Below are 17,500 nucleotides of genomic sequence, written 5' to 3'. Positions count from 1 at the left end.
GGTCACCCCAGTCTCATAGGGCTCCTTGGAGTATAGTAGTCACCCCAGTCTCCCAGAGCTGTTTGGAGTATAGTAGTCACCCCAGTCTCCCAGGGTTGTTTGGAGTATAGAGGTCACCCCATTCTCCCAGGGCTCCTTGGAGTATAGTGGTCACCCCAGTCTCATAGGGCTGTTTGGAGTATAGTGGTCACCCCAGTCTCCCAGAGCTGTTTGGAGTATAGTAGTCACCCCAGTCTCCCAGGGTTGTTTGGAGTATATTGGTCACCCCAGTCTCCCAGAGCTGTTTGGAGTATAGTAGTCACCCCAGTCTCCCAGAGCTGTTTGGAGTATAGTAGTCACCCCAGTCTCCCAGAGCTGTTTGGAGTATAGTAGTCACCCCAGTCTCCCAGGGCTGTTTGGAGTATAGTAGTCACCCCAGTCTCAAAGGGCTGTTTGGAGTATAGTAGTCACCCCAGTCTCCCAGGGTTGTTTGGAGTATGGTGGTCACTCCAGTCTCCCAGGGCTGTTTGGAGTATAGTGGTCACCCCAGTCTCCCAGGGTTGTTTGTAGTATAGTGGTCACCCCAGTCTCCCAGGGTTGTTTGGAGTATAGTAGTCACTCCAGTCTCCCAGGGTTGTTAGGAGTATAGTAGTCACCCCAGTCTCCCAGGCCTCCTTGGAGTATAGAGGTCACCCCATTCTCCCAGGGCTCCTTGGAGTATAGTGGTCACCCCAGTCTCCCAGGGTTATTTGGAGTATAGAGGTCACCCCAGTCTCCCAGGGTTATTTGGAGTATAGTAGTCACCCCAGTCTCCCAGGGTTGTTTGGAGTATAGTGGTCACCCCAGTCTCCCAGGGCTCCTTGGAGTATATTGGTCACCCCAGTCTCACAGGGTTGTTAGGAGTATAGTGGTCACCCCAGTCTCCCAGGGCTGTTTGGAGTATAGTGGTCACGCCAGTCTCACAGGGTTGTTAGGAGTATAGTAGTCACCCCAGTCTCCCAGGGCTCCTTGGAGTATAGTGGTCACCCCAGTCTCCCAGGGCTCCTTGGAGTATAGTGGTCACCCCAGTCTCCCAGGGCTCCTTGGAGTATAGTGGTCACCCCAGTCTCCCAGGGCTCCTTGGAGTATAGTGGTCACCCCCAGTCTCCCAGGGCTGTTTGGAGTATAGTGGTCACTCCAGTCTCCCAGGGTTGTTTGGAGTACATTGGTCACCCCAGTCTCCCAGGGCTCATTGGAGTATAGTGGTCACTCCAGTCTCCCAGGGTTGTTTGGAGTATAGTGGTCACCCCAGTCTCCCAGGGTTGCTTGGAGTATAGTAGTCACCCCAGTCTCCCAGGGTTGTTTGGAGTATAGTGGTCACCCCAGTCTCCCAGGGCTCATTGGAGTATAGTGGTCACCCCCAGTCTCCCAGGGATGTTTGGAGTATAGTGGTCACCCCAGTCTCCCTTGGTTGTTTGGAGTATAGTGATCACCCCAGTCTCCCAGGGTTGTTTGGAGTATAGTGGTCACCCCAGTCTCCCAGGGTTGTTTGGAGTATAGTGGTCTCCCCAGTCTCCCAGGGTTGTTTGGAGTATAGTGGTCACTCCCAGTCTCCCAGGGCTGTTTGGAGTATAGTGGTCACCCCAGTCTCCCAGGGTTGTTTGGAGTATAGTAGTCACCCCAGTCTCACAGGGTTGTTAGGAGTATGGTGGTCACCCCAGTCTCCCAGGGATCCTTGGAGTATAGTGGTCACTCCCAGTCTCCCAGGGCTGTTTGGAGTATAGTGGTCACCCCAGTCTCCCAGGGTTGTTTGGAGTATAGTAGTCACCCCAGTCTCCCAGGGCTCCTTGGAGCATATTGGTCACCCCAGTCTCCCAGGGTTGTTTGGAGTATAGTGGTCACTCCAGTCTCCCAGGGTTGTTTGGAGTAGAGTGGTCACTCCAGTCTCCCAGGGTTGTTTGGAGTATAGTAGTCACCCCAGTCTCACAGGGTTGTTAGGAGTATAGTAGTCACCCCAGTCTCCCAGGGCTCCTTGGAGTATAGTGGTCACCCCAGTCTCCCAGGGCTGTTTGGAGTATAGTGGTCACTCCAGTCTCCCAGGGTTGTTTGGAGTATAGTGGTCACTCCAGTCTCCAAGGGTTGTTTGGAGTAGAGTGGTCACCCCAGTCTCCCAGGGTTGTTTGGAGTATAGTGGTCACTCCAGTCTCCCAGGGTTGTTTGGAGTATATTGGTCACCCCAGTCTCCCAGGGTTGTTAGGAGTATAGTGGTCACTCCAGTCTCCCAGGGTTGTTTGGAGTATAGTAGTCACCCCAGTCTCCCAGGGCTGTTTGGAGTAGAGTGGTCACCCTAGTCTCCCAGGGCTGTTTGGAGTATATTGGTCACCCCAGTCTCCCAGGGTTGTTTGGAGTATAGTAGTCACCCCAGACTCACAGGGCTGTTTGGAGTATAGTGGTCACCCCAGTCTCCTAGGGCTGTTTGGAGTATAGCGATCTTTCGAGGCTTGGTAGGATGCCACTTACTGGTGCTTTGATCGACAGCTGGACTGCACTCTTCTCTGTCTCTGCCTGCTACTCCTTCAGAACTGCGACACCTAGCGAGTAAAACCACCTTTTCTAATGTGGATAATAATAGTGGTTGACATTGGCATGGTCAACTTTTGAGTTTTTCATGCAAATTCTGCATCATTTTGGTTGCAGAGTAACAAGCGCCCACCCTAAACAAGTCAGCCAAAGATGAGCAGCGGTAACTTCGGTTAGTTCCTGGGAGTCCTGGGTGTTTTCAAAGATGAGCAGCGGTAACTTCGGACTAGTTCCTGGGAGTCCTGGGTGTTTTCAAAGATGAGCAGCGGTAACTTCAGACTAGTTCCTGGGAGTCCTGGGTGTTTTCAAAGATGAGCAGCGGTAACTTCGGACTAGTTCCTGGGAGTCCTGGGTGTTTTCAAAGATGAGCAGCGGTAACTTCGGACTAGTTCCTGGGAGTCCTGGGTGTTTTCAAAGATGAGCAGCGGTAACTTCGGACTAGTTCCTGGGAGTCCTGGGTGTTTTCAAAGATGAGCAGCGGTAACTTCGGACTAGTTCCTGGGAGTCCTGGGTGTTTTTTTCCACTCCATCGGGTTGGCTGGTGGTGTAGGTCTGCACTGAGTGAGCCCACAGACCAGTGTGTGCTACCACTTAGCTAGTGTATGCAGTGGTGTTTTGAATACGTTCATATTGCAACCAGTATTCAGACAGAAGGGGAGAGGTTATGCTGGTCAGCTCAGTACTGTGTCTCCCCTCCTCTCTTAGACAGAGCTGTCTGTCTGTCTCATGTCTCACTGTCTGTCTCCCCATCTCCACATCTCTCTCTTAGTCTGTCTGTCTGTCTGTCTGTCTGTCTGTCTGTCTGTCTGTCTGTCTGTCTGTCTGTCTGTCTGTCTGTCTGTCTGTCTGTCTGTCTGTCTGTCTCATGTCTCACTGTCTGTCTGTCTCTCCGTCTCCACATCTCTCTCTTTGTCAGTCTATCTCCATATGTGTCAGTCTATCTCCATATGTGTCGATCTACCTCCATATGGGTCGGTCTACCTCCATATGTGTCAGTCTACCTCCATATGTGTCAGTCTACCTCCATATGTGTCAGTCTATCTCCATATGTGTCAGTCTACCTCCATATGTGTCAGTCTACCTCCATATGTGTCAGTCTACCTCCATATGTGTCAGTCTACCTCCATATGTGTCAGTCTACCTCCATATGTGTCAGTCTACCTCCATATGTGTCAGTCTACCTCCATATGTGTCAGTCTACCTCCATATGTGTCAGTCTACCTCCATATGTGTCAGTCTACCTCCATATGTGTCAGTCTACCTCCATATGTGTCAGTCTGCCTCCATATGTGTCAGTCTACCTCCATATGTGTCAGTCTACCTCCATATGTGTCAGTCTACCTCCATATGTGTCAGTCTATCTCCATATGTGTCAGTCTGCCTCCATATGTGTCGGTCTACCTCCATATGTGTCAGTCTATCTCCATATGTGTCAGTCTGCCTCCATATGTGTCAGTCTATCTCCATATGTGTCAGTCTACCTCCATATGTGTCAGTCTATCTCCATATGTGTCAGTCTGCCTCCATATGTGTCGGTCTACCTCCATATGTGTCAGTCTATCTCCATATGTGTCAGTCTGCCTCCATATGTGTCAGTCTATCTCCATATGTGTCAGTCTACCTCCATATGTGTCAGTCTGCCTCCATATGTGTCAGTCTACCTCCATATGTGTCAGTCTACCTCCATATGTGTCAGTCTACCTCCATATGTGTCAGTCTACCTCCATATGTGTCAGTCTACCTCCATATGTGTCAGTCTACCTCCATATGTGTCAGTCTACCTCCATATGTGTCAGTCTACCTCCATATGGGTCGGTCTACCTCCATATGTGTCAGTCTACCTCCATATGTGTCAGTCTACCTCCATATGTGTCAGTCTACCTCCATATGTGTCAGTCTACCTCCATATGGGTCGGTCTACCTCCATATGTGTCAGTCTACCTCCATATGTGTCAGTCTACCTCCATATGGGTCGGTCTGCCTCCATATGTGTCAGTCTGCCTCCATATGGGTCAGTCTACCTCCATATGTGTCAGTCTACCTCCATATGGGTCAGTCTACCTCCATATGTGTCAGTCTGCCTCCATATGTGTCAGTCTACCTCCATATGGGTCAGTCTACCTCCATATGTGTCAGTCTGCCTCCATATGTGTCAGTCTACCTCCATATGTGTCAGTCTGCCTCCATATGTGTCAGTCTGCCTCCATATGTGTCAGTCTACCTCCATATGGGTCAGTCTACCTCCATATGTGTCAGTCTGCCTCCATATGTGTCAGTCTGCCTCCATATGTGTCAGTCTGCCTCCATATGTGTCAGTCTACCTCCATATGGGTCAGTCTACCTCCATATGTGTCAGTCTGCCTCCATATGGGTCGGTCTACCTCCATATGTGTCAGTCTGCCTCCATATGTGTCAGTCTACCTCCATATGGGTCAGTCTACCTCCATATGTGTCAGTCTGCCTCCATATGTGTCAGTCTACCTCCATATGTGTCAGTCTACCTCCATATGTGTCAGTCTGCCTCCATATGTGTCAGTCTACCTCCATATGGGTCAGTCTACCTCCATATGGGTCAGTCTACCTCCATATGTGTCAGTCTGCCTCCATATGGGTCGGTCTGCCTCCATATGTGTCAGTCTGCCTCCATATGGGTCGGTCTGCCTCCATATGTGTCAGTCTACCTCCATATGTGTCAGTCTACCTCCATATGTGTCAGTCTGCCTCCATATGTGTCAGTCTACCTCCATATGTGTCAGTCTGCCTCCATATGTGTCAGTCTACCTCCATATGGGTCAGTCTACCTCCATATGTGTCAGTCTGCCTCCATATGTGTCAGTCTGCCTCCATATGTGTCAGTCTGCCTCCATATGTGTCAGTCTACCTCCATATGGGTCAGTCTACCTCCATATGTGTCAGTCTGCCTCCATATGGGTCGGTCTACCTCCATATGTGTCAGTCTGCCTCCATATGTGTCAGTCTACCTCCATATGGGTCAGTCTACCTCCATATGTGTCAGTCTGCCTCCATATGTGTCAGTCTACCTCCATATGTGTCAGTCTACCTCCATATGTGTCAGTCTGCCTCCATATGTGTCAGTCTACCTCCATATGGGTCAGTCTACCTCCATATGGGTCAGTCTACCTCCATATGTGTCAGTCTGCCTCCATATGGGTCGGTCTGCCTCCATATGTGTCAGTCTGCCTCCATATGGGTCGGTCTGCCTCCATATGTGTCAGTCTACCTCCATATGGGTCGGTCTACCTCCATATGTGTCAGTCTACCTCCATATGTGTCAGTCTACCTCCATATGTGTCAGTCTACCTCCATATGTGTCAGTCTACCTCCATATGGGTCGGTCTGCCTCCATATGTGTCAGTCTGCCTCCATATGGGTCGGTCTGCCTCCATATGTGTCAGTCTACCTCCATATGGGTCAGTCTACCTCCATATGTGTCAGTCTACCTCCATATGTGTCAGTCTACCTCCATATGTGTCAGTCTACCTCCATATGTGTCAGTCTACCTCCATATGTGTCAGTCTACCTCCATATGTGTCAGTCTACCTCCATATGTGTCGGTCTGCCTCCATATGTGTCAGTCTACCTCCATATGTGTCGGTCTGCCTCCATATGTGTCAGTCTACCTCCATATGTGTCAGTCTGCCTCCATATGTGTCAGTCTACCTCCATATGGGTCAGTCTACCTCCATATGTGTCAGTCTATCTCCATATGTGTCAGTCTACCTCCATATGTGTCAGTCTACCTCCATATGGGTCAGTCTACCTCCATATGTGTCAGTCTACCTCCATATGGGTCGGTCTACCTCCATATGTGTCAGTCTACCTCCATATGTGTCAGTCTACCTCCATATGTGTCAGTCTATCTCCATATGTGTCAGTCTACCTCCATATGTGTCAGTCTATCTCCATATGTGTCAGTCTACCTCCATATGTGTCAGTCTACCTCCATATGTGTCAGTCTATCTCCATATGTGTCAGTCTACCTCCATATGTGTCAGTCTGCCTCCATATGTGTCAGTCTGCCTCCATATGTGTCAGTCTACCTCCATATGTGTCAGTCTGCCTCCATATGTGTCAGTCTGCCTCCATATGTGTCAGTCTACCTCCATATGTGTCAGTCTATCTCCATATGTGTCAGTCTACCTCCATATGTGTCAGTCTACCTCCATATGTGTCAGTCTGCCTCCATATGTGTCAGTCTGCCTCCATATGTGTCAGTCTATCTCCATATGTGTCAGTCTATCTCCATATGTGTCAGTCTACCTCCATATGTGTCAGTCTACCTCCATATGTGTCAGTCTATCTCCATATGTGTCAGTCTACCTCCATATGTGTCAGTCTACCTCCATATGTGTCAGTCTATCTCCATATGTGTCAGTCTATCTCCATATGTGTCAGTCTATCTCCATATGTGTCAGTCTACCTCCATATGTGTCAGTCTACCTCCATATGTGTCAGTCTATCTCCATATGTGTCAGTCTACCTCCATATGTGTCAGTCTGCCTCCATATGTGTCAGTCTATCTCCATATGTGTCAGTCTATCTCCATATGTGTCAGTCTACCTCCATATGTGTCAGTCTACCTCCATATGTGTCAGTCTATCTCCATATGTGTCAGTCTGCCTCCATATGTGTCAGTCTATCTCCATATGTGTCAGTCTATCTCCATATGTGTCAGTCTATCTCCATATGTGTCAGTCTATCTCCATATGTGTCAGTCTACCTCCATATGTGTCAGTCTGCCTCCATATGTGTCAGTCTATCTCCATATGTGTCAGTCTATCTCCATATGTGTCAGTCTACCTCCATATGTGTCAGTCTACCTCCATATGGGTCGGTCTACCTCCATATGTGTCAGTCTACCTCCATATGTGTCAGTCTACCTCCATATGTGTCAGTCTACCTCCATATGTGTCGGTCTGCCTCCATATGTGTCAGTCTACCTCCATATGTGTCGGTCTACCTCCATATGTGTCAGTCTACCTCCATATGTGTCAGTCTACCTCCATATGTGTCGGTCTACCTCCATATGTGTCAGTCTACCTCCATATGTGTCAGTCTACCTCCATATGTGTCAGTCTACCTCCATATGTGTCGGTCTGCCTCCATATGGGTCAGTCTACCTCCATATGTGTCGGTCTACCTCCATATGTGTCAGTCTACCTCCATATGGGTCGGTCTACCTCCATATGTGTCAGTCTACCTCCATATGTGTCAGTCTACCTCCATATGTGTCAGTCTACCTCCATATGTGTCGGTCTGCCTCCATATGTGTCAGTCTACCTCCATATGTGTCGGTCTACCTCCATATGTGTCAGTCTACCTCCATATGTGTCAGTCTACCTCCATATGTGTCAGTCTACCTCCATATGTGTCGGTCTACCTCCATATGTGTCAGTCTACCTCCATATGTGTCAGTCTACCTCCATATGTGTCGGTCTGCCTCCATATGTGTCAGTCTACCTCCATATGTGTCGGTCTACCTCCATATGTGTCAGTCTACCTCCATATGGGTCGGTCTACCTCCATATGTGTCAGTCTACCTCCATATGTGTCAGTCTACCTCCATATGTGTCAGTCTACCTCCATATGTGTCGGTCTGCCTCCATATGTGTCAGTCTACCTCCATATGTGTCGGTCTACCTCCATATGTGTCAGTCTACCTCCATATGTGTCAGTCTGCCTCCATATGTGTCAGTCTGCCTCCATATGTGTCAGTCTACCTCCATATGTGTCAGTCTGCCTCCATATGTGTCAGTCTGCCTCCATATGTGTCAGTCTACCTCCATATGTGTCAGTCTACCTCCATATGTGTCAGTCTACCTCCATATGTGTCGGTCTGCCTCCATATGTGTCAGTCTACCTCCATATGTGTCGGTCTACCTCCATATGTGTCAGTCTACCTCCATATGTGTCAGTCTGCCTCCATATGTGTCAGTCTGCCTCCATATGTGTCAGTCTACCTCCATATGTGTCAGTCTGCCTCCATATGTGTCAGTCTGCCTCCATATGTGTCAGTCTGCCTCCATATGTGTCAGTCTGCCTCCATATGTGTCAGTCTACCTCCATATGTGTCAGTCTACCTCCATATGTGTCAGTCTACCTCCATATGTGTCAGTCTACCTCCATATGTGTCGGTCTGCCTCCATATGTGTCAGTCTACCTCCATATGTGTCGGTCTACCTCCATATGTGTCAGTCTACCTCCATATGTGTCAGTCTGCCTCCATATGTGTCAGTCTGCCTCCATATGTGTCAGTCTACCTCCATATGTGTCAGTCTGCCTCCATATGTGTCAGTCTGCCTCCATATGTGTCAGTCTACCTCCATATGTGTCAGTCTACCTCCATATGTGTCAGTCTACCTCCATATGTGTCGGTCTGCCTCCATATGTGTCAGTCTACCTCCATATGTGTCGGTCTACCTCCATATGTGTCAGTCTACCTCCATATGTGTCAGTCTGCCTCCATATGTGTCAGTCTGCCTCCATATGTGTCAGTCTACCTCCATATGTGTCAGTCTGCCTCCATATGTGTCAGTCTGCCTCCATATGTGTCAGTCTGCCTCCATATGTGTCAGTCTGCCTCCATATGTGTCAGTCTACCTCCATATGTGTCAGTCTACCTCCATATGTGTCAGTCTGCCTCCATATGTGTCAGTCTACCTCCATATGTGTCAGTCTACCTCCATATGTGTCAGTCTGCCTCCATATGTGTCAGTCTACCTCCATATGTGTCAGTCTACCTCCATATGTGTCAGTCTGCCTCCATATGTGTCAGTCTACCTCCATATGTGTCAGTCTACCTCCATATGTGTCAGTCTGCCTCCATATGTGTCAGTCTGCCTCCATATGTGTCAGTCTACCTCCATATGTGTCAGTCTACCTCCATATGTGTCAGTCTGCCTCCATATGTGTCAGTCTACCTCCATATGTGTCAGTCTACCTCCATATGTGTCAGTCTGCCTCCATATGTGTCAGTCTACCTCCATATGTGTCAGTCTACCTCCATATGTGTCGGTCTACCTCCATATGTGTCAGTCTACCTCCATATGTGTCAGTCTACCTCCATATGTGTCGGTCTACCTCCATATGTGTCAGTCTACCTCCATATGTGTCAGTCTACCTCCATATGTGTCAGTCTACCTCCATATGTGTCGGTCTGCCTCCATATGTGTCAGTCTACCTCCATATGTGTCGGTCTACCTCCATATGTGTCAGTCTACCTCCATATGGGTCGGTCTACCTCCATATGTGTCAGTCTACCTCCATATGTGTCAGTCTACCTCCATATGTGTCAGTCTACCTCCATATGTGTCGGTCTGCCTCCATATGTGTCAGTCTACCTCCATATGTGTCAGTCTACCTCCATATGTGTCAGTCTGCCTCCATATGTGTCAGTCTACCTCCATATGTGTCAGTCTACCTCCATATGGGTCGGTCTACCTCCATATGGGTCAGTCTACCTCCATATGGGTCAGTCTACCTCCATATGTGTCAGTCTACCTCCATATGTGTCAGTCTGCCTCCATATGTGTCAGTCTACCTCCATATGTGTCAGTCTACCTCCATATGGGTCGGTCTACCTCCATATGGGTCAGTCTGCCTCCATATGGGTCGGTCTGCCTCCATATGTGTCAGTCTACCTCCATATGGGTCAGTCTACCTCCATATGTGTCAGTCTACCTCCATATGTGTCAGTCTACCTCCATATGTGTCAGTCTACCTCCATATGTGTCAGTCTACCTCCATATGTGTCAGTCTACCTCCATATGTGTCAGTCTACCTCCATATGTGTCGGTCTGCCTCCATATGTGTCAGTCTACCTCCATATGTGTCGGTCTGCCTCCATATGTGTCAGTCTACCTCCATATGTGTCAGTCTGCCTCCATATGTGTCAGTCTACCTCCATATGGGTCAGTCTACCTCCATATGTGTCAGTCTATCTCCATATGTGTCAGTCTACCTCCATATGTGTCAGTCTACCTCCATATGGGTCAGTCTACCTCCATATGTGTCAGTCTACCTCCATATGGGTCGGTCTACCTCCATATGTGTCAGTCTACCTCCATATGTGTCAGTCTACCTCCATATGTGTCAGTCTATCTCCATATGTGTCAGTCTACCTCCATATGTGTCAGTCTATCTCCATATGTGTCAGTCTACCTCCATATGTGTCAGTCTGCCTCCATATGTGTCAGTCTGCCTCCATATGTGTCAGTCTACCTCCATATGTGTCAGTCTGCCTCCATATGTGTCAGTCTGCCTCCATATGTGTCAGTCTACCTCCATATGTGTCAGTCTATCTCCATATGTGTCAGTCTACCTCCATATGTGTCAGTCTACCTCCATATGTGTCAGTCTGCCTCCATATGTGTCAGTCTGCCTCCATATGTGTCAGTCTATCTCCATATGTGTCAGTCTATCTCCATATGTGTCAGTCTACCTCCATATGTGTCAGTCTACCTCCATATGTGTCAGTCTATCTCCATATGTGTCAGTCTACCTCCATATGTGTCAGTCTACCTCCATATGTGTCAGTCTATCTCCATATGTGTCAGTCTATCTCCATATGTGTCAGTCTATCTCCATATGTGTCAGTCTACCTCCATATGTGTCAGTCTACCTCCATATGTGTCAGTCTATCTCCATATGTGTCAGTCTACCTCCATATGTGTCAGTCTGCCTCCATATGTGTCAGTCTATCTCCATATGTGTCAGTCTATCTCCATATGTGTCAGTCTACCTCCATATGTGTCAGTCTACCTCCATATGTGTCAGTCTATCTCCATATGTGTCAGTCTGCCTCCATATGTGTCAGTCTATCTCCATATGTGTCAGTCTATCTCCATATGTGTCAGTCTATCTCCATATGTGTCAGTCTATCTCCATATGTGTCAGTCTACCTCCATATGTGTCAGTCTGCCTCCATATGTGTCAGTCTATCTCCATATGTGTCAGTCTATCTCCATATGTGTCAGTCTACCTCCATATGTGTCAGTCTACCTCCATATGGGTCGGTCTACCTCCATATGTGTCAGTCTACCTCCATATGTGTCAGTCTACCTCCATATGTGTCAGTCTACCTCCATATGTGTCGGTCTGCCTCCATATGTGTCAGTCTACCTCCATATGTGTCGGTCTACCTCCATATGTGTCAGTCTACCTCCATATGTGTCAGTCTACCTCCATATGTGTCGGTCTACCTCCATATGTGTCAGTCTACCTCCATATGTGTCAGTCTACCTCCATATGTGTCAGTCTACCTCCATATGTGTCGGTCTGCCTCCATATGTGTCAGTCTACCTCCATATGTGTCGGTCTACCTCCATATGTGTCAGTCTACCTCCATATGGGTCGGTCTACCTCCATATGTGTCAGTCTACCTCCATATGTGTCAGTCTACCTCCATATGTGTCAGTCTACCTCCATATGTGTCGGTCTGCCTCCATATGTGTCAGTCTACCTCCATATGTGTCGGTCTACCTCCATATGTGTCAGTCTACCTCCATATGTGTCAGTCTACCTCCATATGTGTCAGTCTACCTCCATATGTGTCGGTCTACCTCCATATGTGTCAGTCTACCTCCATATGTGTCAGTCTACCTCCATATGTGTCGGTCTGCCTCCATATGTGTCAGTCTACCTCCATATGTGTCGGTCTACCTCCATATGTGTCAGTCTACCTCCATATGGGTCGGTCTACCTCCATATGTGTCAGTCTACCTCCATATGTGTCAGTCTACCTCCATATGTGTCAGTCTACCTCCATATGTGTCGGTCTGCCTCCATATGTGTCAGTCTACCTCCATATGTGTCGGTCTACCTCCATATGTGTCAGTCTACCTCCATATGTGTCAGTCTGCCTCCATATGTGTCAGTCTGCCTCCATATGTGTCAGTCTACCTCCATATGTGTCAGTCTGCCTCCATATGTGTCAGTCTGCCTCCATATGTGTCAGTCTACCTCCATATGTGTCAGTCTACCTCCATATGTGTCAGTCTACCTCCATATGTGTCGGTCTGCCTCCATATGTGTCAGTCTACCTCCATATGTGTCGGTCTACCTCCATATGTGTCAGTCTACCTCCATATGTGTCAGTCTGCCTCCATATGTGTCAGTCTGCCTCCATATGTGTCAGTCTACCTCCATATGTGTCAGTCTGCCTCCATATGTGTCAGTCTGCCTCCATATGTGTCAGTCTGCCTCCATATGTGTCAGTCTGCCTCCATATGTGTCAGTCTACCTCCATATGTGTCAGTCTACCTCCATATGTGTCAGTCTACCTCCATATGTGTCAGTCTACCTCCATATGTGTCGGTCTGCCTCCATATGTGTCAGTCTACCTCCATATGTGTCGGTCTACCTCCATATGTGTCAGTCTACCTCCATATGTGTCAGTCTGCCTCCATATGTGTCAGTCTGCCTCCATATGTGTCAGTCTACCTCCATATGTGTCAGTCTGCCTCCATATGTGTCAGTCTGCCTCCATATGTGTCAGTCTACCTCCATATGTGTCAGTCTACCTCCATATGTGTCAGTCTACCTCCATATGTGTCGGTCTGCCTCCATATGTGTCAGTCTACCTCCATATGTGTCGGTCTACCTCCATATGTGTCAGTCTACCTCCATATGTGTCAGTCTGCCTCCATATGTGTCAGTCTGCCTCCATATGTGTCAGTCTACCTCCATATGTGTCAGTCTGCCTCCATATGTGTCAGTCTGCCTCCATATGTGTCAGTCTGCCTCCATATGTGTCAGTCTGCCTCCATATGTGTCAGTCTACCTCCATATGTGTCAGTCTACCTCCATATGTGTCAGTCTGCCTCCATATGTGTCAGTCTACCTCCATATGTGTCAGTCTACCTCCATATGTGTCAGTCTGCCTCCATATGTGTCAGTCTACCTCCATATGTGTCAGTCTACCTCCATATGTGTCAGTCTGCCTCCATATGTGTCAGTCTACCTCCATATGTGTCAGTCTACCTCCATATGTGTCAGTCTGCCTCCATATGTGTCAGTCTGCCTCCATATGTGTCAGTCTACCTCCATATGTGTCAGTCTACCTCCATATGTGTCAGTCTGCCTCCATATGTGTCAGTCTACCTCCATATGTGTCAGTCTACCTCCATATGTGTCAGTCTGCCTCCATATGTGTCAGTCTACCTCCATATGTGTCAGTCTACCTCCATATGTGTCGGTCTACCTCCATATGTGTCAGTCTACCTCCATATGTGTCAGTCTACCTCCATATGTGTCGGTCTACCTCCATATGTGTCAGTCTACCTCCATATGTGTCAGTCTACCTCCATATGTGTCAGTCTACCTCCATATGTGTCGGTCTGCCTCCATATGTGTCAGTCTACCTCCATATGTGTCGGTCTACCTCCATATGTGTCAGTCTACCTCCATATGGGTCGGTCTACCTCCATATGTGTCAGTCTACCTCCATATGTGTCAGTCTACCTCCATATGTGTCAGTCTACCTCCATATGTGTCGGTCTGCCTCCATATGTGTCAGTCTACCTCCATATGTGTCAGTCTACCTCCATATGTGTCAGTCTGCCTCCATATGTGTCAGTCTACCTCCATATGTGTCAGTCTACCTCCATATGGGTCGGTCTACCTCCATATGGGTCAGTCTACCTCCATATGGGTCAGTCTACCTCCATATGTGTCAGTCTACCTCCATATGTGTCAGTCTGCCTCCATATGTGTCAGTCTACCTCCATATGTGTCAGTCTACCTCCATATGGGTCGGTCTACCTCCATATGGGTCAGTCTGCCTCCATATGGGTCAGTCTACCTCCATATGGGTCAGTCTACCTCCATATGTGTCAGTCTACCTCCATATGGGTCGGTCTACCTCCATATGGGTCAGTCTACCTCCATATGGGTCAGTCTACCTCCATATGGGTCAGTCTACCTCCATATGGGTCAGTCTGCCTCCATATGTGTCAGTCTGCCTCCATATGTGTCAGTCTACCTCCATATGTGTCAGTCTGCCTCCATATGTGTCAGTCTACCTCCATATGTGTCAGTCTACCTCCATATGTGTCAGTCTACCTCCATATGTGTCGGTCTGCCTCCATATGTGTCAGTCTACCTCCATATGTGTCGGTCTACCTCCATATGTGTCAGTCTACCTCCATATGTGTCAGTCTACCTCCATATGTGTCGGTCTACCTCCATATGTGTCAGTCTACCTCCATATGTGTCAGTCTACCTCCATATGTGTCAGTCTACCTCCATATGTGTCGGTCTGCCTCCATATGTGTCAGTCTACCTCCATATGTGTCGGTCTACCTCCATATGTGTCAGTCTACCTCCATATGGGTCGGTCTACCTCCATATGTGTCAGTCTACCTCCATATGTGTCAGTCTACCTCCATATGTGTCAGTCTACCTCCATATGGGTCAGTCTACCTCCATATGTGTCAGTCTACCTCCATATGGGTCGGTCTACCTCCATATGGGTCAGTCTACCTCCATATGGGTCAGTCTACCTCCATATGGGTCAGTCTACCTCCATATGGGTCAGTCTGCCTCCATATGTGTCAGTCTGCCTCCATATGTGTCAGTCTACCTCCATATGTGTCAGTCTGCCTCCATATGTGTCAGTCTACCTCCATATGTGTCAGTCTACCTCCATATGTGTCAGTCTACCTCCATATGTGTCGGTCTGCCTCCATATGTGTCAGTCTACCTCCATATGTGTCGGTCTACCTCCATATGTGTCAGTCTACCTCCATATGTGTCAGTCTACCTCCATATGTGTCGGTCTACCTCCATATGTGTCAGTCTACCTCCATATGTGTCAGTCTACCTCCATATGTGTCAGTCTACCTCCATATGTGTCAGTCTACCTCCATATGTGTCGGTCTACCTCCATATGTGTCGGTCTACCTCCATATGTGTCAGTCTACCTCCATATGTGTCAGTCTACCTCCATATGTGTCGGTCTACCTCCATATGTGTCAGTCTACCTCCATATGTGTCAGTCTACCTCCATATGTGTCAGTCTACCTCCATATGGGTCAGTCTACCTCCATATGGGTCAGTCTACCTCCATATGGGTCAGTCTACCTCCATATGGGTCAGTCTACCTCCATATGGGTCAGTCTACCTCCATATGGGTCAGTCTACCTCCATATGGGTCGGTCTACCTCCATATGGGTCAGTCTACCTCCATATGGGTCAGTCTACCTCCATATGGGTCAGTCTACCTCCATATGGGTCAGTCTACCTCCATATGGGTCAGTCTACCTCCATATGTGTCAGTCTGCCTCCATATGTGTCAGTCTACCTCCATATGTGTCAGTCTACCTCCATATGGGTCAGTCTACCTCCATATGGGTCAGTCTACCTCCATATGGGTCAGTCTACCTCCATATGGGTCAGTCTACCTCCATATGGGTCAGTCTACCTCCATATGGGTCGGTCTACCTCCATATGGGTCAGTCTACCTCCATATGGGTCAGTCTACCTCCATATGGGTCAGTCTACCTCCATATGGGTCAGTCTACCTCCATATGGGTCAGTCTACCTCCATATGTGTCAGTCTGCCTCCATATGTGTCAGTCTACCTCCATATGTGTCAGTCTACCTCCATATGGGTCAGTCTACCTCCATATGGGTCAGTCTACCTCCATATGTGTCAGTCTACCTCCATATGTGTCAGTCTACCTCCATATGTGTCAGTCTACCTCCATATGGGTCAGTCTACCTCCATATGGGTCAGTCTACCTCCATATGTGTCAGTCTGCCTCCATATGTGTCAGTCTACCTCCATATGTGTCAGTCTACCTCCATATGTGTCAGTCTACCTCCATATGTGTCAGTCTACCTCCATATGTGTCAGTCTACCTCCATATGTGTCAGTCTACCTCCATATGTGTCAGTCTACCTCCATATGTGTCAGTCTACCTCCATATGTGTCAGTCTACCTCCATATGGGTCAGTCTACCTCCATATGGGTCAGTCTACCTCCATATGGGTCAGTCTACCTCCATATGGGTCAGTCTACCTCCATATGGGTCAGTCTACCTCCATATGGGTCAGTCTACCTCCATATGGGTCGGTCTACCTCCATATGGGTCAGTCTACCTCCATATGGGTCAGTCTACCTCCATATGGGTCAGTCTACCTCCATATGGGTCAGTCTACCTCCATATGGGTCAGTCTACCTCCATATGTGTCAGTCTGCCTCCATATGTGTCAGTCTACCTCCATATGTGTCAGTCTACCTCCATATGGGTCAGTCTACCTCCATATGGGTCAGTCTACCTCCATATGGGTCAGTCTACCTCCATATGGGTCAGTCTACCTCCATATGGGTCAGTCTACCTCCATATGGGTCGGTCTACCTCCATATGGGTCAGTCTACCTCCATATGGGTCAGTCTACCTCCATATGGGTCAGTCTACCTCCATATGGGTCAGTCTACCTCCATATGGGTCAGTCTACCTCCATATGTGTCAGTCTGCCTCCATATGTGTCAGTCTACCTCCATATGTGTCAGTCTACCTCCATATGGGTCAGTCTACCTCCATATGGGTCAGTCTACCTCCATATGTGTCAGTCTGCCTCCATATGTGTCAGTCTACCTCCATATGTGTCAGTCTACCTCCATATGGGTCAGTCTACCTCCATATGGGTCAGTCTACCTCCATATGTGTCAGTCTGCCTCCATATGTGTCAGTCTACCTCCATATGTGTCAGTCTACCTCCATATGTGTCAGTCTACCTCCATATGTGTCAGTCTACCTCCATATGTGTCAGTCTACCTCCATATGTGTCAGTCTACCTCCATATGTGTCAGTCTACCTCCATATGTGTCAGTCTATCTCCATATGTGTCAGTCTACCTCCATATGTGTCAGTCTACCTCCATATGTGTCAGTCTACCTCCATATGTGTCAGTCTACCTCCATATGTGTCAGTCTACC

The 17,500-nt window shown here is 48.3% G+C and overlaps 1 protein-coding gene across 4 annotated transcripts in view; it reads left to right on the top strand.

Annotated features, from left to right (window-relative positions):
* ryr1b (ryanodine receptor 1b (skeletal)) overlaps nt 1-17,500 on the top strand; it is a 275,237-nt gene that overhangs the window by 229,222 nt on the left and 28,515 nt on the right. The window lies entirely within an intron of this gene.

The sequence above is a fragment of the Salvelinus alpinus genome, chromosome 22 (assembly GCF_045679555.1).
Source record: "Salvelinus alpinus chromosome 22, SLU_Salpinus.1, whole genome shotgun sequence".
Taxonomy (NCBI): domain Eukaryota; kingdom Metazoa; phylum Chordata; class Actinopteri; order Salmoniformes; family Salmonidae; genus Salvelinus; species Salvelinus alpinus.
This window is presented reverse-complemented; position numbering and strand designations above follow the sequence as displayed.